The following is a 22,424-nucleotide window of genomic DNA, read 5'->3' as shown; positions in this document are numbered from 1 at the left end:
CATTTAACTTGCTTTAAAAAAATTTTTCAAACCATTTTCCAAATTGGCTATCCCATTTTACACCAGGAATGTATGATAATCCTGTTTCTGCACATCTTCTTTTCTATGTTAACTTTTCCGATCCATGGACACAGAAGCTATTTAGGTCTTACATGAATTCTGTCATCAGCGTTTTGTAGTTTCAGCATACAAACCCATGCCTATGTTATTAGATTTTACACCTATGTATTTCATTGTTTGAGTGATTTTCAATGGTATTGTGTTTTTAATTGGGGGGGGCATGTGTTCATTCTTGTGTGTAGAAATACATTTAAATTTTATATGTTTATCTTGTATGCTGTAAACTTGCTGAACTCTCTTATTAGTTTGAGGTGTTTGTTTTGATTAGTTGTGATTTTCTATGTAGACAATCATGTCATCTGCAAATAGGGACAGTCTTATTTCTTCATTTTTGATTTATATGCCTTTTATTTCTGTATCTGACTTATTACACTAGCTAGAGATTTCAGCACTATTTTAAATAAGAAATGTGAGAACATACATTCTGGTCTTGCATCCAATCTTAGGGGAAGAAAGCATTCAGCTTTTCACCGTTGAGTATAACGTTAGCTGCAGGTTTTGTGTATGTTCTTTATCAAGTTGAAGATAATTTTCCCTACTGCTATTTCCCTGAGAGGTTCGATCATGAATGGGTGTTGAATTTTGTCAAATGCTTTTTTGAAACAATTTATATGATCATATTGTCTTCTCAATATGATAGGTGACACTTACTTTTTAAAAGTATTAAACCCGTCTTGTATTCCTGGAATAAACTCCACTTTATCACAATGTATAATTGATATTACATACTGCATATAGCAAATTGCATTTGCTAATATTTTGTTAATGATTTTGTTTCTAAATTCATGAGGGATACTGTTCTGTTGTTTTGTTTTGTTTTGCTGTACTAGCTTTTCCTAGCTTTGATATCAGGGTAATGCTAGCTAAATAAAACTCATTTAGTTGTATTTCTCCTCTCCTATTTCCTGGAAGAGTTTGTATAGAATTGATGTTAATTCTTTAAATATTTAGTAGAATTTCCTAATGAAACTGTCTTAGTACAGATGTTTCTTTGTGGTGGAGTTTTAAATTAAATATACATTTTAATACTTTGAGATGTATTTTTAGTTGTATTCATCGTAACTATTATCCCTTTTTCTACAAACATGTATTATGCACTAAGAACTTTGCAATGCTCCAGGAAGGTACAGATAGGACTGAAATACATCTTTACCTTCCTAGAGCTGATAGTCAAGTGGCAAACATAGGCCTTTTTTTAGTGGCAAAAATATTAAAGATTCTGGGTTAATTAATTATTCTCCACTATTACTTAAATATGTACAAACATAAACCATAATACAGACTGCAACTATTCGATGACTTATGTATCAATAGCAATAAAACAAACAAAAGAAATGATAACAAATTTATTCAGCATAGCTTCAGAAACACATAAAAGTACAACAGAGGCCTAAGGAAACAAATGAATAATAATAGTGATATTAATGACAGGACATTGATTGAGCCCTTACCACACTGCCTACGCAACATCTTCTTCAGTCCTCCTAACAGCCTATGAGGCCGGTGTCATTAACCCTTTTAGAAATTAGGACATTCTGACTCTGGGTGGTGAACACATAATGTGATATATAGATGATGTATTACAGAATTGTACACTGAAATCTGTGTCACTTTACTAACCATTGTCACCCCAATAAACATTAATTAAAAAAAGAAAAAGGAAATTAGGATACTCTCAAACTTGAATGATTAATCACACTCCAGAAATGTAGAGCATCTTGTACCATAAAAGTGTTCCCATGTGTGCTTTTGGGGGTCTAGAGGAAAGTCAGCATGTTTTTTGGTAAGTTGATAGTTTGGATTTATTTACTAAATACTATGCTTATATGTATAACTGTGACTGATAACTGAAGCTGGCCCAATTTGCATTTATCTCCACAGCTGCTAAATGTACACCCCCATCACCATCCTCACCACCTGGTCATAAAACCTTCAAATTCTCTTCCACCTCTAAACCTCTCAAAGAATAAGAACTCTCTTTAACTATATTCGATATGTTTCTTCTCTAAGATGGCTATGATTTGTAACCCTTGCCTTTGGTTATGGAATGAATGGTATTATTCCTTTTGTAAAATAATTTGAAATATTCTGAAGAAACTGCATACATTCTGTATCTAATATTTAAGGTCACATGCAATTTAGCCGCAACCTGCATCTCCTGACTCCTCTTCTGCCATCTGAGCCTTCATCTTCTCCTCATTTCTAACTGCATCAGACGACAGACTGGTTCGTAAATGTACCATGTGTTCCCCTGTCTCTGAACCTTTGTTTCCATTGTTTACTCTAGTAAGAATTTTGTCTCCCATTTTCTTTCACATCCTGATTCAAATGTCACTTTTTATGAAGTCTCAAACTAGTCAAATTGAATTTCTTCTGAGTGATGATAATAGTTTGTTTTGTTATCACAGTAGGATTTGTTTTATGTGCTCGGGAAATAATTGGAGGCCAGAAACCTTGTATTCCCAACTTCCAGCTCTGTGCTCAACAAATGCTTGTGGAATTGAATTGAGGAATATTTTTCAATGGTAGCTGGGATGCCACTCCCAGATGTATTTTTATCACTCTATTGGTAAATTATCCTTTCCTTTGGTCCTATATGAATTTCAGTCATTTAAGCAGAATCCAAAGGTGACTATTTTATGTAACATGTTCACTCTTTTTTTTTAGCAAAGACACATTGTTTTCCTCCAATAAAGAAAAACTCTTTTGTTGATGTTGACTTATCCTAGGATATTTCTCATGATGTATACATCTTTCATTAACTTAACTTCTGAAAGAAGGGGGCAAAGTGATACTATTAAATTGTAAATTAAGCAGCTAAGTATCAAATGATTTTGTAATGTTTAAGTTGTACTTAAACCCATCAATTGAAAGTAAATATTTATATGACAGACAAACTGCAGAGTCAAAGATTTTTCAGCACCTGTTGAGCTATTATCATCAACAGATGCTGAATATTTTTGTGGAATTAAGCCCAAGGGAAAAGTGGTGCAGTGATCACATATTTATTTGCATATTTTGATTTTCTGAGGAAAAAACTGACATTTGAGACATATAATTGCACAAGATAAATGTCATTAAAAAGCACTGGTGTCCCAGTGGGAAGACTGAAGTTGAAAACATTTGAGATAACATGATGCCATCCTAATTATGATCAGACATGCTGAATTGCAAAGAAACACTTATTTATTAAACTGTCAATTCATAATACAGTGTGGGTAATTTTTAGTGTTGTTTTCATGAGTAAGAGCAAGCACTTTCAAAGGGGAATTTCTATGAAAATTCAAACAGCACTCAACAAAGTTTTATTTTTTTGTATTCCCAATTCATCCTTTGGTAGAGTGGCTTATTATTATTAGTGAATTGGTTCCTAAGACAAGAATTAACCTCATATGTCTTAAACAGATGTTAATAGATATTAAATACACACACACACACATAATAATGACTTAAAAGTCCTGGCTTAGTTCCTAGGACCCATCTCTTACTAAGTCTAGACAATGTTACTTAACTTCTTTGAGAATTCTATTTCCCCCATCTATTGAATGTTGCCAATAATACTCTCACTTGCTACATTACACAGTTGCTATAAAAATCAAGTGAGGTGATGGTTTTAATGGCTTATTTAATGAGATTCGTAAAAATATTTCGTGCTCACTAAGTAGGGTCTACTTACATATTATTATTGTTATGTGGAGATTTTTTGCAAACTCTGAAGTTGTCTATAAAAGTGCGGTAGCATTATTCTTTTAGTCTTTTCAGGCTATTTCTCCAATACCCTGCTCTATTCCACAACATTGCCTGACCAGGCATTCTGCATACAGCAGAAACTCAATAAATGCTATCAGACTGAGTTGTGTAATAGGCTGTCCCATCGACCCTAAGGATCTCCCATTCTTCATACAACTTGCACTTAAGAGCCTTCCCTTTCTTGTTCTGTTTGCTCTGTAATAATGGTGCGCCGATCCTTTCCTAGGACTCTCTAGTCATTTGATCAATTTATATAATAAAAATGCAAGTTCTGCGTACTAGGGAGGGGCCTTGTTTGTCTTGTTTACTACCAACTCCTTAGTGCCTTCTCAGTGCTGGTCACATAGTCAGCACTAAATCAATATTATATGAAGTAATGGGTGGAGGATGGATGGATGGATGGAAAACTTTCCCGCTGAGGCTGTGAACTCATCTAGAGCAGAGCTGGCCTTTATTAATGTCTATATCCAAGTCACACACTAATGAGTACTGTTTGTTGATGTAAGGAAATGTTAGTATAGTAATCCTCCCTGATGATATATTACGAATTCATTTCTAATTGAGCAAATTAATACCTTAACCCAAAAGTAATTTTTAAGAGGGAGACAATTTAAAGCAGGTCGGTGGTACCTGGTAGATTTTTTTTATTAAATATTTTCTTTTTCCACATAGGAGCAGGGGCCACTTGGAATTTTTAGCCTGGAGATGAGATTACTCAGATCAGTCCCAATAACTATAGCTCTCTTTAAATATGAAATGAGATGTCATGAGGAAAAGGTCAGATTTCTTCTGTAGGTGTATGGCCTTCTCTGCAGAAACTATAAGGTGAAAAATCATTTACTGTGACCATAAACCTTGTACGATGATAACTCAAACAATTTTCCTGAAGTTAGTGAGTTAACTATCAGGTACTCAAGTAGAAACTGCATGACCATCTGGTGGTCTTTACTGTATGTTGTAGGGGGTTGGCAGAGGATTAGACCAGTTGGTCTCCAAATGTATTCCTCGTTAGAAATAACTCACCATATTTAAAGCATCAGAAAAATAAAATCAGAAACTGAAAAACTCCATTTCTGCCTATATATAAGTCCAGGCAAAACTAATAATATTGAAAAAACTTTGTTTTCATGACTTTGACAGCACTGAAACATTCATTGGGACTTCTTAAATCATTTTCCTATTACACATAATCCATTAGGTTGGTCCCCAAATTTGGCAACTGCAGAAACACAACCACTGATAGTTATGCATCATATTAACAGCTGAAGAGCTGCCTTCCAAATACAGGCAGACCTTGAAGACATTGTGGGTTCAGTTCTACACCACTGCAATAAAGCAAGTATCACAATAAAGTGAGTCATAATCTTCATGCTGGTGGAAGGTCTTGCCCTTAATTTGTAAAACAACAATAACAACACCAGCACCAACAACAAAACATCTGTGCAGCACCATAAAGCAAGACACAATAAAATGAAGAATGACTGTATCATTTCTTGATTAAATTCAGGTGAAAATACCGTCCATCTTGCCTTTATTCTCCTCTCACAGTGTGGAAATGTATCTCTGCTATATAAACTCTTGATTAAGAGGAAATAATAGTCTGATTATTTCTCACAGCATGTTCGGATAACATTGGTATAGTAGAAAGCTCTCTAGATCCACTGCAATGGGATCTAGATATAAAAGATATATTCTCTCTCTCAATATTATGTAAGGCAGCCAAAGCTGTATCTGGAACATAGTATTAGGTTGGTGCAAAAGGAATTGCAGTTTAAATGTTTAAAAATAATTGCAAAAACCACAATTAGTTTTTTTTTTTCATTTTAGTCAAAATATTCAACCTAAAATTTATTTTCTAATTACAAATGTTGTATTCAGAAATCACAGAAAAGTACAACAAAAATGAAAATTATTTGTCACTACATTTCCTTAAAATAACATTGTTATTTTTCTGTTTCACATGTTCCCAGTCTTTAAAAAAAAATACATCACCCACTCCCTACATCTCTCTATAGTTATAAAATTATAACAAGAAAATACTGTTGTTTTTTTAATTACATAATGATTTATTGTAGAAGTTTTCTTAAATATTCTACCACACAATTTTAATGCTGAATGGTGTTCTAGGTTATGGATGGATCATAATTTTTATAACTATTTCCTTTTGTTGAATATTCAGATAAAGAATACTATTGTTATTGTTTATTCCTGTATATTTTTGAGCATGTATCTGATAATTATATTTCTTCAGTCTTCCACTAATATTAAATGACATATTTAGCACATCAAAAAATGCCTAGATGCAACTGGGTTTATTATGCATTTTAGGTCTGGTTTATCCATCTCTTTTGGCATCAGCACTATTTTGCCTTAATTAATAAAATTATAAGGTCAAGTTAAAAATCTTGTATTTTGAATAGAAAGTATTTTATTATCTGTTTTCACAATTAGTTTTGTACAGACCAATAGATGCCCAATAAAAGTTCACTATTTGAGAACTATGAATGCTAATATATTAATATAGGCCACAGCTTTAAGAAAGTACCAGAAGATCCTATTGGTTTTTTTCTTTAGCCACTTTCCCCCCCATCAGATGATGCCCTTTGAAATAGTGTTGAGTGCAGCAGGCAAATGCTGGGGACCATCCACCATCCTGGATACCCAAACTAGCCCCAGGTGAGTGGGAAGGCAGACCAGGAAGCCAGAGCAAAATGACTGCTTGTTGGATGTCCTGTCCCTTGAATAAAGGTACCTGATGGCTTCAAGAGGATACCAAGTTTGTTACCAGCTGACTTAGGAGGAGATAGAGGAAGGAATTGCTCATCAGATGAAGTCACACTTGAACCAGACTAATAGATATGGTCAAGATAGCTGTCACACTTTGATTGGGGCTGGATTTCCTTTTCATTGGCTACTTCTGGGTGCCAATTTAGCTAGATGGGCAGATGATCTTGCCCTTAGCTTCAGGCCTCCCCAGGTAGTAGCCTAGTAAACCCATGCATATTATGTACTCATACATTTATCACCAATACACTCAGCTATTTAGTCGTATAAATCATTGTCAGAAAGGTCAACTTTTACATTGGAAACTCAACATCTTTTAGGATTTCATGTATACACTTACTCTATACAATTAAACTCATTATATTTGAGTAATATTCAAAAACTCCTGCTAATACCCAGTTCAATTCTGCTTATCCAAACAATGTGTTTACAATTTCAAAGCTTACTGATGATCCTTGAAAAACATCTCTGGGGAAGCGTTACACAGTTTTCTTCTCAGGAGTAAAAACAGTGAGGCTGTGCATTGTCTGGAATTGGCCCAATGTGAGCAAAACCCTGGCTTCTCCTCTAAGCTTTGCCTCTCACTGTTTGACCTTATATAAACCATTGAAACTCCGAGGGATTCTTTCCTCTTTTTTTAAAAGTAAGAGATTGGAGAATATAAACCCCTAGATCTCTTTAGCTCTAAAGCCATGATTCTGACATATCACTCAAAATGCTGATCAAATGGCACTCTGACAGGGGTTCAAAATGGAATGGGCAATGTGAGCATTCACTAGCAGAAGTGCCCAGGAGAATATTAGTAACCTGATGGTAATATTCCTTTGGCAGTGGAGGTTCAAATGGCTCTTGAAACCACACTCCAGTCTAATAGGGTCTCAATCAATTATTATGTTTTAACAGTGAAATAAGTGGAAGACATCAGCATAGGTTTTTCAGTGCTGTCAGGGTTACGGAGGGATTTGTTGAGCCAAGCAAAGGAAAAATGACTGACTGGTACATTTAATTTATTACTTTTATTGACTTTTGCAGCTCGAGTGCAGTTGTACTCAGAAGGCCCATACTAGCTAATAAAATAGGACTTTAGAATTGATGTAGCAAATAAAATGCCAAATAAGAATGCCATTGTTATTAAAATGTAGTGACACTATTGATTTAAAATAAATATATTAGCCAGTTTGCTGTGCATTTAGGACTGGACCCAGCTGTTGAAGCCACCATTCAGGTTTACATGACAAATGAAAGGCCTCTTACCAGGAGGAGTAATGCTGTTTTATGTAACAGAATTGCCATGGAAACAGAAATAAATCCCGAAGCTAAATAAGTCCGTGAATATCCTGTCTTCGGAGTTCAGCTCTCCGTGTTCCATAGAAGAAATTCACAGGATGCTTACCATGGTTTCCCTTTTAAATGAAAAATTATAGACTTGGTATTTCTCAACTCATATCATTATTAAACATTTTCTTTTCACCGTAATTGATGTGAACATGACAGGCTTAGACAAAACAGATCCCACTCTGCTTCTCACACCTCCGCTCAATTTTCTTTTTACACACACACACACACAAACACACACACACACACCTCTCACACCTCTGCTTTGTTAACTCTAGGTAGTTTATAATCAATCATTTTTTTCTGTATAAGGTATAACACTTTCATGATCTTGAATGGTTCTAAGAAATACATATGGCTTCTTAAATGCCCTAGTAATCTGCTGGCATGTTAATCAGTGTCTATATGTAGCTACCAGGGACCATCTTCACATGAGAGCAGTCAATTTCCCTGAAATTCATATATACGTGTGTGTGTGCGTGTGTGTGCGTGTGTGTGTACCATCTTCTTAAAATGGCCAAAAATAAACAAATCAGTAAGTTACGCTCTTTTTAATTCAACCAATTAAGAAAGCCTGAGGGATGGTTTGTCTTTTTCTCCTTCCTTTGTTTCCAAATGCTCCTGGACTGTCATGTGTTCAGTATATAAATGCCCACCAATCTTGATTAGCAACCTAAGATGTCCTTTTAATGGCAACCACTAGAATCTCTTAGGACAGCTTTTTACCTTTCTGAGCTAGTTCAAAGCATGAAAAAGTAGACTGGAAATAGTTCATTGTCCTTTTGGGCCTGTTTACCCCACCCAGTGCTAGACACAATATATAAAGCTCTTGTTTACCTCCATGAAGGCAAGAACCAAGTGTCTTATTTGTGAGAATAGGGCCTAAAACTGTGATTGATACCTAGATACACAATGAACATTTCTGGCATGAGTGCATTAAGCCAAATAAGTCGTTTCAGCAGTCGAATTCCTCTTCTAGTAACTTCAATATTCGTTGGAAATAAAAGGGAATACTGACATGGTCTGCAAGCAAAGACTGGCTGGGGTAGTTGCTACGGACTACACATATTTGTGTTCCCCCCAAATCACTATGTGGAAACCCTAATCTTCTTGTGATGGTATTTAGAGGTGGGGACTTTGGGAGGTGCTCAGGTCATGAGGGCAGAGCCTTCAGGAATGGGATTAGTGCCCCCTATAAGAGGAAGCAGCTCTCCTTCTGCCATGTGGGCACAGGAAGTTGGCAGTCTGCAACCTGGAAGAGGATGGGCCCTCACCGGAGCCCAACTGGGCTGGCACTCTCATTTTGGACTTCTAGCCTCCAGAACTGAGAAATAAATGTCTGTTGTTTAAGCCACCCAGTCTAAAGTACTTTGTTACATCAGCCTGAACTGAGTCCAACAAGTCGTCTTTATTTCTCATTGCCTATCAGAACGTGGGCACAACTGCAGAGCTGAAGTATTTGTGGGCGTTAACTCAGTTCCCAGCAAGACTTTTGGAATAGAAAAATAATCCTTTCACCAATTAACAAGTGCTCAATGGAGACAGGGTCAGACTGCATCCTCCCAGTGAAGTACATAAAGAAACTGATTTTCCAGCAGCTTCCAGCCCTGTATCTTTTATCTCAATTACTTATATATTTTAGGTGTGAGGGTTAGGAAGAACCAGAAATATCCATCAGCTGGCCCTTATTTTCTTATTGCTTTGAATGACTACACATGGCGGCGAATATAGAAAATATTTTGCTATTGTGTGGATCTAAAGCTTACAGTGGTTTTATAAATAGAGGAAAATCAGATTTGCTGTTCTTCCTGTACATTCTAACCTATAGCTGTTACGTAAAATTGCACTAACAGTTTACTGATATCTATATTCAGCAGGTATCTCAAAAGAAGTTTTGACCTTGAGTTGATGAGTTGGCTTATTTCTTTTAAATAGCAATATTTTCAAAAATCCAGTTCAAAGTATAATTTCTGAATGAATCTTTTAAAATTTAATTAATTGACATATTTTTGTCTATTGTGTGCCAGATACCAAAGTCACTGAAATGGAGAAATGCCTATGATCTTAAGCTCACCTACAAAATGTGAGCTCTTGTTGTATACTAAGTAAGCACTATGCATTTAAGAGGAAAGTTTAAGATTCAGGTAAGAGTTGATAATGAGAGGGAGGGAAAGCAAGAGATGGTAGAATCTATGATATTCACTGAGTAAGCTCTTAAACATCTTTCATAAGCCGGGCATTTGATATTGATGTGGTTAGAAATTCTAACAAGAATGGCCCCCATATCAATTCTGAAAGAGATCTAATTTTCAAATATGTTGCAATGCAACTGAAGATAAATTATTTCCAGTCTCACAAGAAATAAAATATATCTTACAGTTGGGTGTCTTCTTCAGAAACCAATATTAGATGTTTTGTAAGCTGTAGAAGGGGAGGGGATTAGAAAGCACAATCAGTAACCACAGGATTGCCACGGGGATATGAGAGACAGTTTGGGGAATAGAATCAATAACGTTGTAAAGATTTTGTAGGATATCAGATGGGCACATGTCTTATTAGGGAGACCACTTCATGGATAGTATAGATGCCTAATCACTGCACTGTACACCTGAAGCTGAATAATATTGTATGTGAACTATAATTTACCATATATATATATATATATATATATATATATATATATATATATATATATATATATACTCATGGGATGTGGAGCACAGCATAGGGAATAGAGTCAATGGAATTGTAATAGATTTATACGATGTCAGAGGGGCAATAAATTGGGGGAGGGAGGTTATCACTTTATTAGGGGTGAAATGTCTAACTAGTACATTGCTTTGTACACCTGAAACTAATAAGAAAAAAAGGCTTGAATGAAAGTCACAGAGCCTTGTCTAAACTCACTAGGAAAAGCCCAGCCACATCCTGAGTTTCAGTTTTGTAGGCTGAATGTTACACACATCTTTGGGGACTGGGGTCTGAGCTCAAGTATTTGTGAGTCTTAACTCAGCACCCAGGAAGAAGAGCTCTTCTGTTTACAGCCATAAACAGGTGGCAAAACTCAAGTCTGCCCAGGGCATGTTAAGGAAGAAGATCAGCTCACCAGTTAGGGTTGTTTCTGCTTTGTAGGAAAGGTAGGGAAAGCAGTCTCAGACAAAAGCTGTGGAAGATGACAGGTGAGGGGAAGGAACATAGTATAATGAAGTGAACTCTAGGAGTCAGGTGAGCTGAGTTCAGGTGCCGGTTCCACCCATTGTTGGAAAGATATCCAATCAAAGCATCGGATTCTTTGTTTTTGAAAAGGTAATAACAGTACCTGCTTTATAAAATTGTGAGCACTAAAAAGAAAAAAAATGTGTGTGTGTTCATGTGCATAAATATACATGCATATACGTATAAGCACAAATGCAAGTGAGTGTACATACATGCACACACAAACATGCTGCCAGTGGTCACTAATTTTCTTCCCCTTTCTTCTTTGAACCATAGTTTGTTCATTAATCAAGGAAAAATGCTTGACTTGCCTCTTTCACTAGTAGAGCTGCAATGAATCTCTTACACAAATATAAGATGCTAATAAAGGTTTTTGTTGCATGTATATAGGTATTTATTTATTTATCTATTTATTTATTCAATCTATGCTTTCAAACCCCAAGAGGGTACAGTTCACAGCAAAATCTCTTCCTGTGAGAACTAGGTCATAACCCACTTTTGCAGTGGTCCCTGTAGAGTTAAATAAAAACATGAGAATAAAGTACGAGTATAGCACTGTTACAGTCTTTACATTACATCTGCAAAGTACTCCAGACGCTTCCTGCGGTGACTTCAGCTCCTTGTCCAGCCTTTTCTTGAATTATACTTAAACCTTAACCCGTAAGGCTGTTCCGCTAACCACACACTACATAGTTTTATTTCCTGAGGTTATCCGGACCTTTTTGGCTTTGAAGACTTTCCTTACATTGTGTCCTCCACCTCTGATCAGATTGTGGAAATTCTGCCCTTCAAAAGAGCCTAAGTTTGAATGCCTTTGTTGTCAGGAATTTTCAGCTACATTCTGCATTAATTAGATATACTCTTCTTCCTTTGAACACATTCCATAACTTTACAGGTCCTAAGGGTTTCCTTTTCTATGAATTGCCTGCTCATGCCCATTGTACCTTTTTTCTTATTTTATTTTTCTTATTTTTCACTTTCACAGAATCAGATAGCAGATTCTGGCTATCAATTCTAATTCCCCAATGACCACCCAAAAAACTTGTTGATGAAGCCAAGCTAAGTGTATTAGACCTACTTTAGAAGACAGAATACAAATTGACAGAGTATTAGTGGGGTTTCTGAAGAAAGACTTTGGGGGTTATGGGGTTTTAGATCTGCCCCGGACAACTTTTAGGCAAATCTTGCAAGATGGGGAACTACTGATAACTAGGCTGAGTTTATGACATAATGGTTATTGAGCCTCTTGAAGTGAGTTTGATAAAAATCTGTCAGTTTTAAACAGGAAACTATTTTATTTAGTTGAAAGTCTTATTTTCCAGAAGTCTATTTTCTGGAGCAAAGAGCTAAGTTCTTTTTGCTTGTCCTCAGTCTTGTTTTACACAGGAGAGCAAAAGTAGTTTTGTATCTCAAACCTAATAGCAGTGTTTTTTGTACATTTTATAGATGTGCAACTTCTGTTTTTTTCTTGTTGCTTTAAAAGCCCTCCCTCTGAGATGAGTTTGGGGAAAAACAGCCAGCAGGCTGTTTGTATGATAGGTGATCCATTTGAAGGAATCTGAGTCTTAAGCAAAACCAGAAATAATAACCTTATGTAAACCTGAGGGTGGTGTGATCCAGGGAAACTGAACTTTCTATCTCAGAAAAAGAAGACAGCAAAGGAATGGATGAAACCGGACTAGACCCCAGAGAAAAATGGGTTGGTGGGAGATGAAGCACATGGGAGTCCAAACAGAGGGGACTTCAGTGAGGCCTAGTTGGCTCTGATTGAAAGGTAGCCCAGGAATGGGGCAGAATGTGAACATGCCACTTAGCACGTCTCTTAGCCTCCTTCGACTCTAAATACGTCCTTTCTGATGATGGCCAGCTTCCAGGGTGTCCGTCTTATACAGATTAACCCTAATTTGTGAGGAATAAAATCAGTACCTTCCTGAAAGTGTGGTTATGATGAATGCATAAGAATGTAAATAAAAACCATGGTGGAGCTCAGTAGCTTGCAAATGTTTGGAATAAACTAGTGGCTATTAATAGTGATTGTCACAATGTATGTCTCGTCTCTGAAGTTCTGCTTACATATGTCTGAGATTATTGAAACATTTCATTAAATTGGATTTTGTTTAGTAATTAGGCATATGCAATAATCATATGGCAACTTTTAAAATACTGGAGACCACCAATGCTTTAACTTGTGCAAGGCTGTGGCAAGCGTCAGAATAAAACTGCTTCTGCCATCTTGAAGCATATTTTTGAGTTTGTATTTATTTTTTAAATGTATACATTAATTGGAAAAGTTGTAGAAACTTTTAATTTTTTTATCTTTGTAATCTCAGGCTTTTGCTTTTGCATATCCACTCACTTCAAATTGCATATCCACTCAGACAAAATTATACAGTTCATGGGCATTACATTACCTTAAAATGTTATGCAAAACTCAGGCACATTATCTATGTTTCACAAGTGCCTTGTCAGTGCATGTCAGATTGTATTCTGTAGAGTTTAAGCACTTATTTTAAGTTTTAGTACTTCTTATAGAGCTCGTATTTGTGAAATGAAATGTGTTAGATGTTTTTTAGTAGACATGTCTGAACAATAACCCAAAATATTGCTACCCTTTCAGGCATCTAATTCAGTTAATTGAAGAATATCCTATGATTGCAAATGAGTTGTTAAAAAAAAATAAGAAAAAAGACCCCATTACCATTGCCAAAGAGTATACACAATATAGTATATATGGAAAGTATTATACTATACACATAAAACACAATAATTGGGATTCTGAGCCCCAAAGAGACTAGTTTTCACCTAAACACTCAAATTCTAATTTTGTGTTTATCAAAAGATGTATAATTTTGTTAATGAATTAATGGTAAAATTCATAAAATGCTTTTTATCTTAATGGAATATTGTTTTTAAAATATATATATTTTTACTAAAAATATAATGACCATACAAGATTGTATTAGTTTCAGGTGTACACAATAGTTATTCCACATCCATATGCCTAAAGTGATCACCATGGTAAATCTGGCACCCGTCTGACACCACGCCGCGCTGTCACAATATTATTGACTACATTCCCTATGCTGTACATGACATCCTCATGACTTATTGGTTCTACATCTGGGAATTTGGAAATTTGGACTTACTGCCCTTCACCTTCCTCCCCCCCTTTTTAATTTTTCAGTTACAATTGACATTAAATGTTATTTTACATTAATTTCGGGTGTACAGCGTATGGTTAGCCATTTATATAATTTAAGAAGTGATCCCCCTGATTAGTCTAGTGTCCACCTATGAATATTTTTACATCCCCATGATTATAATGTAACACCAATTTGTACCCCTTAATCCCTTACCCTTTTACATCCACTCCTAACCCCTCCCATCTGGCAACCATCAAAATGTTCTCTGTGTCTATGAGTCTGTTTCTGTTTTATTTATTTTGTTCTGTAGATCACATGTAAAAGCCAAATCACATTGCATCTGTCTTTCTCTGTATGACATATTCCACCAAGCACAACATGCTCCAGGTCCATCCAGGCCACCTCAGATGGCAAGAGCCCATTTCCTTCACTGGCCGAGCAATATTCCACTGTGTACATGTACCACCTCCTCTTTATCTATTCTTCCATTGACGGACACTCAGGCTACCTCCATATCTTAGTCATTGTAAACAATGCTGCAATGACCATATGGATGCACATGTCCCCTCGAAGTAGTGTTTTGGGTTTCTTTGGATAAATACCCAGAAGTGGGATTACTAGGTTCTTCTTTGTCTCTCTTTGTTTTAAAGTCTATTTTGTCTGGTATTAAGCATTGCTACCCCAGCTTTCCTTTCTTTCTTTTTTTTTAATTTATTGGGATGACAATTGTTAGTATAATTACATAGATTTCAGGTGTACAATTCTGTATTACATCATCTATAAATCCCATTGTGTGTTCTCCACCCAGAGTCAGTGCTCCTTCCATCACCATATATTTGATCCCCCTTACCCTCATCTCCCACCCCCACCCCCCTTACCCTCTGGTAACCACTAAACTATTGTCTGTGTCTATGAGTTTTTGTTTCTCATTTGTTTGTCTTGTTCTTTTGTTGTTTTTGGTTTATATACCACACATCAGTGAAATCATATGGTTCTCTGCGTTTTCTGTCTGACTTATTTCACTGAGCATCATACTCTCAAGATCCATCCATGTTGTCACAAATGTTCCTACATCATCTTTTCTTACCACCGAATAGTATTCCATTGTGTATATATACCACAACTTCTTTATCCATTTATCTGTCGAAGGACATTTTGGTTCTTTCCATGTCTTGGCCACCATAAACAAAGCTGCAATGAACATTGGAGCACACGTGTCTTGATGTATAAATGTTTTCAGATATTTTGGGTAGATACCTAGGAGAGGGATTGCTGGGTCATATGGTAATTCTATTCGTAATTTTTTGAGGAACCTCCACACTGCCTTCCATAGTGGCTGCACCAGTCTGCATTCCCACCAACAGTGTATGAGGGTTCCTTTTTCTCCACAGCCTCTCCAACACTTGTTACTATTTGTCTTGTTGATGATAGCCGTTCTAACTGGGGTGAGGTGATATCTCATTGTGGTTTTTATTTGCATTTCTCTGATGATTAGTGATGTTGAACATTTTTTCATATGTCTATTTGGGTTCAAAGAGCATTTTATGAATTTGACGCCAAAGGCAATGGAAGTAAAAGCTAAAATAAATGAATGAGACTATATGAAACTTAAAAGCTTCTGCACAGCAAAAGAAACCATCGACAAAATAAAGAGGCAACCAACTGAATGGGAGAAGATTTTTGCAAACAGTGCCTCCGATAAGGGGCTAATATCCAAAATACACAAGGAACTCATGCAACTCAACAACAAAAAAACAAACAACCCAATTGAAAAATGGGCAGAGGACCTGAAGAGACATTTCTCCAAAGAGGACATACAGCTTTACTTTCAATCTGTGTGTCTCTTTCAATCTGAAGTGAGTCTCTTGTAGGCAGCATGTGTAAGGGTCTTGTTTTCTTATCCATTCAGCCACCCTGTGTTTTTGATTGGAGCATTTAATCCACTCACATTGAAAACACTTGTTGATAGATATGTAGTCATTGCCATTTTATTATTCATATTTTTGATCTTTTATGCTTTCCATCTTAAAGAAGTCACTCTAACATTCCTTGTAATACTGGTTTAGTGGTGATAAACACCTTTAGCTTTTTCTTGTCTGGGAAGATCTGTCTGTCCTTCAATTTCAAATGATAGCCTTGCTGGGTAGAGTACCTTGGTTGTAGATCCTTGTTTTTCGTCACTTTGCACATTTCGTGCCAATTTCTTCTGGCCTGCAAAGTTTCTGTTGAAAAATCAGCTGACAGTATTATGAGAGCTCCCTTGTAGGTAACTAACTGCTCTTCTCTTGCTGCTTTTAGGATTCTCTCTATGTCTTTAACCTTTGCCATTTAAATTACAATGTGTCTTGGTGTGGGCCTGTTTGGGTTCATCTTTTTTGGGACTCTGCACTTTCTGGGCTTGTATGTCTAGTTTCACCAGGTTAGGAAAGTTTTCAGTTATTATTTATTAAAATAAATCCTCAATCCCTTGCTTACTTTCTTGTCTGTCTGGTACCTCTGTGGTGTGAATGTTGTTATGCTTGATGTTGTCCCAGAAGTCTCTTAAAGTATTCTCATTTTTTTGGATTCTTTTTTCTTTTTGCTCTTTTGATTGGGTGTTTTCTGCTACTTTGTTTTCCAAATCACTGATTTGATCCTCTGCTTCATCTAGTCTGCTGTTGATTCCTTCTAGTGCATTCTTCATTTCAATTACTGTATTCTTTACTTCTGACTGATTCTTTTTTATGGTTTCTATGTCCTTTTTTTATGCTTCCTATCTCTTTGTTGAAGTTCTCACTAAGTTTCTTGAGCATCTTTATAACCATTGTTTTAAACTCTGTGTCTGGTAGGTTGCTTACCTCCATTTTGTTTAGTTTGTTTTCTGGAGTTTTCTTCTGTTCTTTCATTTGGGACATTATTTTTTTTGTTTGTTTGTTTCCTCATTTTGGCTGTTTCTCTGCATTTGTTTCTATGTATTAGGTAGAGCTGCTATGCCTCCTAGTCTTGGCAGGTGGCCTTATGTAGTAGGTGTCCTGTGGGGCCCAGTGGCACAATCTCCCTGGTCACTTGAGTTAGGTGCTCCAGGAGTGTTGCTTTTGTGGGTTGTGTGTGCCTTCCTGTTATAGTTGAGCCATGATTGCTGTTGGCAGGCCAGTGGGTGGTATTGACCCTTAGGCTGACTGACTCTGGAGTTTAGCCCTGTCCACAGATTTTAGACCACTGTGTGTGTGGGGTTTACCCCATGGAGTGGGATTTGCCCCAGTGGGCTCTTGTGCCTGTTGAGAACACCCTTTGTGTGTGCTGCTTGTGGGGCTAATTGGGTGGTGCTCTGCTGTGGTCTGAAGCCAATCTCCAAGTACGGTGATCAAGGACCTCTTGGGAGGGGCTCTGGTGCAGGCCCAGGTCAGCCACTGCCTGTTACTAGCCAGGTAGTACCTGATAGGAGCTACAAAAGGATCTGTGCTTGTTTGCTCCCTGTGCTAAACCAGGTCTGATGTAGCTCCACAAAAATCCAGGACACTCTGAGGCCTGCTGCCACCTGCTGGCTCCAGTAAAGTTCAGCTGCTGATAAAGCTTCCTGCAGTAAGCAAATTGGGTGATGCAGGATCCCTTTGAGTCAGCAGGATGGAGCAGCAGAGCTCATCAGGTAAATCAGATTCAGATTTGGCCTGTGGGGTCGTGGCGGGTTGTGGCGGGCTCGACACAGGAAAGATGGTACCCACTAGCTGGCTGTTTGTGAGGAGGGCCCAACACAAGGAAAATGCCAACTGTCCCTTCAGTCCTCGTCCCGAAATTACACAACTCAGTATCTCCCCACATGTCTCCGATGCCCCCAAAGTCACCGTCTCTCCGCCGGAGCACAGGGTGAGTCCCTGCACGGGCCCTTTAAGAGTATGTCTGGGTTTCCTGCAGCCTTCCATCCCACCCGAATGGCTGGAATCCCCACTGTTTTTCACAGCCAGAAGTTGTTTGTGCTCATCTTTCCAGAACCAGTACTCTGTGCTGGGGAGCCTGGTATGGGGGCAGGGGTCACTTGCTCCTTCATGGGGAATCCTGTGGCCGAGGTATCTGTCCCAATTTTCAACCACAACACATATGTGTGTGGGACCAGCTCATTTCACATCTCTGCCCCTCCTACCAGTCTCAGTGTGGCTTTTTCTTTATATCCTTAGTTATAAAACTTCTGTTCAGCCAGACTTCAGATGGTTCTCCAGGTTGATTGTTTTATAATTTAGTTGTAATTTTGATGTGTTCGCAGGATGAGGCAAGCCCAGCGTGTATCTACTCTGTTATTTTGGATCCACCTAGAATACTGTTTTCTTACGTTAAGATTTCAATTATAAAAAAAGTATTCTGTCACAGAATATTTAAAGATCATTGGGCTCTGTGGATGAAGTAAAGAGATTCCCACTGACCCTAACTAACCTGTAGGGAAGCCAGTTCATAGAAAGGGATATAGTAGAGTTGTGGAGAAATAACATTCCATAAGGCCTACCTCTGGCGTAGGCTATATGATCTATAATATTTTAAAATGGTTATTCTCAACGTTGACTACCCGTTGAAATTGTTCCCTAGGAAGCTTTAAAAAATATTGCTGTCTAGGTGTCAGCCCCAGAGAAACTTCTTTATGTGTCTTGGTGGGCATACTGTACACCAGCACTTTTTACAATTTTAATTAAAAAAATTTTTTTTCTCAGCAAAATTCTTTTTTTTTTTTAAGTTTTCAGTTATAGTTGACATTTAATATTATTTTACATTAGTTTCAGGTGCTCAGCATGACGGTTAGACATTTATGTATAATTTATGAAGTAATTCCCCCTATACTCATAAGTCTAGTACTCACCTGACATTATACATAGTTATTACAATATTATTCATTATATTCCATATGCTGTACTCTACATCTCTGTGACTATATTGTACTAATTTGTACTTCTTACACCTTTTTCACCCAACCCACCAACTTCCTCCCATCTAGCAACCATCAGTTTGTTCTCTGTATCTATGAGTCTGTTTCTGTTTTCTTGTTTGTTTTGTTCTTTATATTCCTCATATAAGTAAGATCATAAGGTATTTTTCTTTCTCTGTCTGGCATGTTTCACTTAGCATAATACCCCCTAGGTCCCATCTATGTTGTTGCAAATGGTAAGATTTCATTTTTTATGGCCGAGTAATATTCCATTGTATACACTATGTAGCACATCTTTATCTAGTTATCTATTGATGGGCACTTAGGTTGCTTCCATATTCTGGCTATTCTAAATTGGACTGCAGTGAACATAGGGGTGCATATATCTTTTCAAATTAGTGTGTAGGATTTCTTCAGATAAATGCCTAGAGTGGAATTGCTGGGTCTTGCAGTAGTTCTATTAGTTTTTGAGGAAACTTCAAACTGTTTACAATAGTGGCTGCTCCAATTTGCAATTCCACCAACAGTGCATGAGCGTTCCCTTTTCTTCACATCTTGCCAACACTTGTTTTTTAATTTATTGATGATAGCTATTCTGACAGGTATGAGATGATATCTCATTATGGTTTTAACTTGTATTTCTCTGAGGATTAGTAATGTTGAGCATCTTTTTATATGTCTATTGGCCATCTGTATGTCCTCTTTGGAGAAATGTCTATTAAGGTCCTCTGCCCATTTTTTAAATGGATTGTTTGTGGGGTTTTTTTCTGGTCTTGAGTTGTGTGAGTTCTTTATAAGTTTTGGATATTAACTCCTTATCAGATGTATCACTGGTGAATATCATCTCTCATTCAGTAGATTGTCTTTTCATTTTGTTGATGGTTTCCTTTGCTGTACAAAAACTTTTTAGTTTGATCTAGTACTGTTTGTTTATTTTTTCTTTTGTTTCCCTTGCATGAGGAGATATATCGGAAAAAAATATTACTGAGAACAATGTGAGAGAGTTTATTGCCTATGTTTTCTTCTAAGAGTTTTATTGTTTCGGATCTTACATTTAAGTCTTTAGTCCATTTTGAGTTTATTCTTGTGTATGGAGGAAGAAAGTAGTCTAGTTTCATTTTTTTGCATGTATCTACCCAGTTTTCCCAATATCATTTATTGAATAGATTGTCTTTGCTCCAGTGTATGTTCTTGCCTCCTTTGTCATAGATTAAATGACCATATAGGCATATTTCTGGGCTCTCTATTCTGTTCCATTGATCTATGTGTCTGTTTTTATGCCACTACCATGTTGTTTAGATTTATACTGGGGCTTTTTAAAGCTCCCCAGTTGATTCCAATGTGCAGACAAAGTGAAGAACCATTGTTTAAAGAACTCTTAATTATCAGGCCATCCCACATACCTCAGTTTCTATTTGTAGTCAAACTTCTGTTGAGCAGAGTGATGGCCTTATAATAATGATCAAAAAGCATAATATCATGGTTATATTTTATGGAGGCTTTCTACAGTATCAGGCACAGTACTGTGGGCTGTACCTTCTTTATCTCAGTTCATCCTCTCAGGAACCCAATGAGATCATGATTATCTGCATGAAACTGAATGTTTAAAAATTGAGGCTCAGAGATATTAAATGATTTATACAAGGTCACCCAGCTAATAAAAGGTGGTGCTTGGCTTTCAACCTAGTTGCATTTATTCCATCTGAAATTCAAGACAGAAAACACTATCTGGTCTGAAATCATGTGCAAGAGAAACACATGATTAGTGCTTAACAAATAGCAGGAATTGCTGGCAGGTAGGTAAAAACAGAAGCCTCATCTTTTTGAAAAGAAAGTAACTTGTTTTTCATGAGAAACCGTGTGCTAGAGTAAGTCCTATTACCCATCAACTAATACCCAGAAGGCTCACTGGGGCATGTGTATCTACTTGAGTGCCGATTTAGGAGGTAACCATGATAAATAATCAGCATTGACTATACGGCAGCAAATATTAATCAATGTTTTCCATAATGCCTCCTAAGAGACTTTGTTACTAGTTTTCTAAATACTTAGATTTCAGAAAGGGAGGGCTAATCAATATTACAAAAAGACCATGCAATCAATATGTCTTTGTCTTCATGTAAGTGCTGAACAGATATATATTAAATCCTGCCTAGTGATCTGGAAAATAATATCATTCTCGTTTGGTAGGGTAGGTTCCGGAGAAGTGAGAACAGATACAGTTTGTCTATATCAATGTCCATTTTTACTGCCCTATTCTTTTGCTGTCTTTACTCTCTACTTCCCCTACTCCTATTGATTTTCTTTGAAAGTTCTACTTTTACTTTAGTTGCATTTTAAACCATTTTACCTCTCTATATCTCAGACTTCATTCAAAGAGAAATGGTATATGTGTTAGAGGTATTCTCCTTATTATAAACCTGGATTCAAGGTTATTCTTCATTCTGAAAATGGTATCATAACCTTTGACCACTATTATGAGTTAGGGACCAAATTGAGTTTATCCTTTTAATGGCCAGTGATTCCAAAGAGAAGAAAATAGGGGATATTTTATTTTCTATCTGTGATCTTTGTGTAATCCTAGAACATCAGGTCAGTTGTTCTGGCAGGACCTGAAGAGTAGGTGTGATACATCTTCAAAGAAATTTCCCTGTTATGAGGCTAAAGCCTGGATTTCAGAGTCTGTGGTGGGATAAGTCACAGGTTATGACCATAAGACTGCTGGTCAAACAGGCCAGGGATGATGAATTCAGAGATGGGCACTTGACTGATATGAAAGCAATCTGGTTGGCCTGGTTCTTAGTCGTAGATGAGAATGGAGGAACTTATAACAAGCCAATTGCATGTTATTATTCCTGATCAGCTGGCCTCCGACTGTCAAAACTCTGCCAGAAAAGCATGCATTGTCGCAGTTTACATATTAGGGGTTCTTTCAAACAGATCTACATATGTGTGACTTTGCAAAAATCCTTGACTAATGTAGAGAAAAAAAACGAATTCAAGATGCATTGCAATCTGAACCTTCATACAAAGGACTAATATATTACTGGAGATGATGGTTAGGTATTTGAATCAGGCTGCTAATGAAAAATTCAGTTATTTTCAGAAGAAGCTGTGTGAGGGTATAAAGAGCTCCATACCAAGGATCATAGGTCTACAGATGTCACTAGCTGGGTAGCCCAGCCAGG

The sequence above is a fragment of the Rhinolophus ferrumequinum genome, chromosome 17 (assembly GCF_004115265.2).
Source record: "Rhinolophus ferrumequinum isolate MPI-CBG mRhiFer1 chromosome 17, mRhiFer1_v1.p, whole genome shotgun sequence".
NCBI classification, from domain to species: domain Eukaryota; kingdom Metazoa; phylum Chordata; class Mammalia; order Chiroptera; family Rhinolophidae; genus Rhinolophus; species Rhinolophus ferrumequinum.
The sequence above is the reverse complement of the archived record's forward strand: the minus strand, read 5'-3'. Positions refer to the sequence as shown.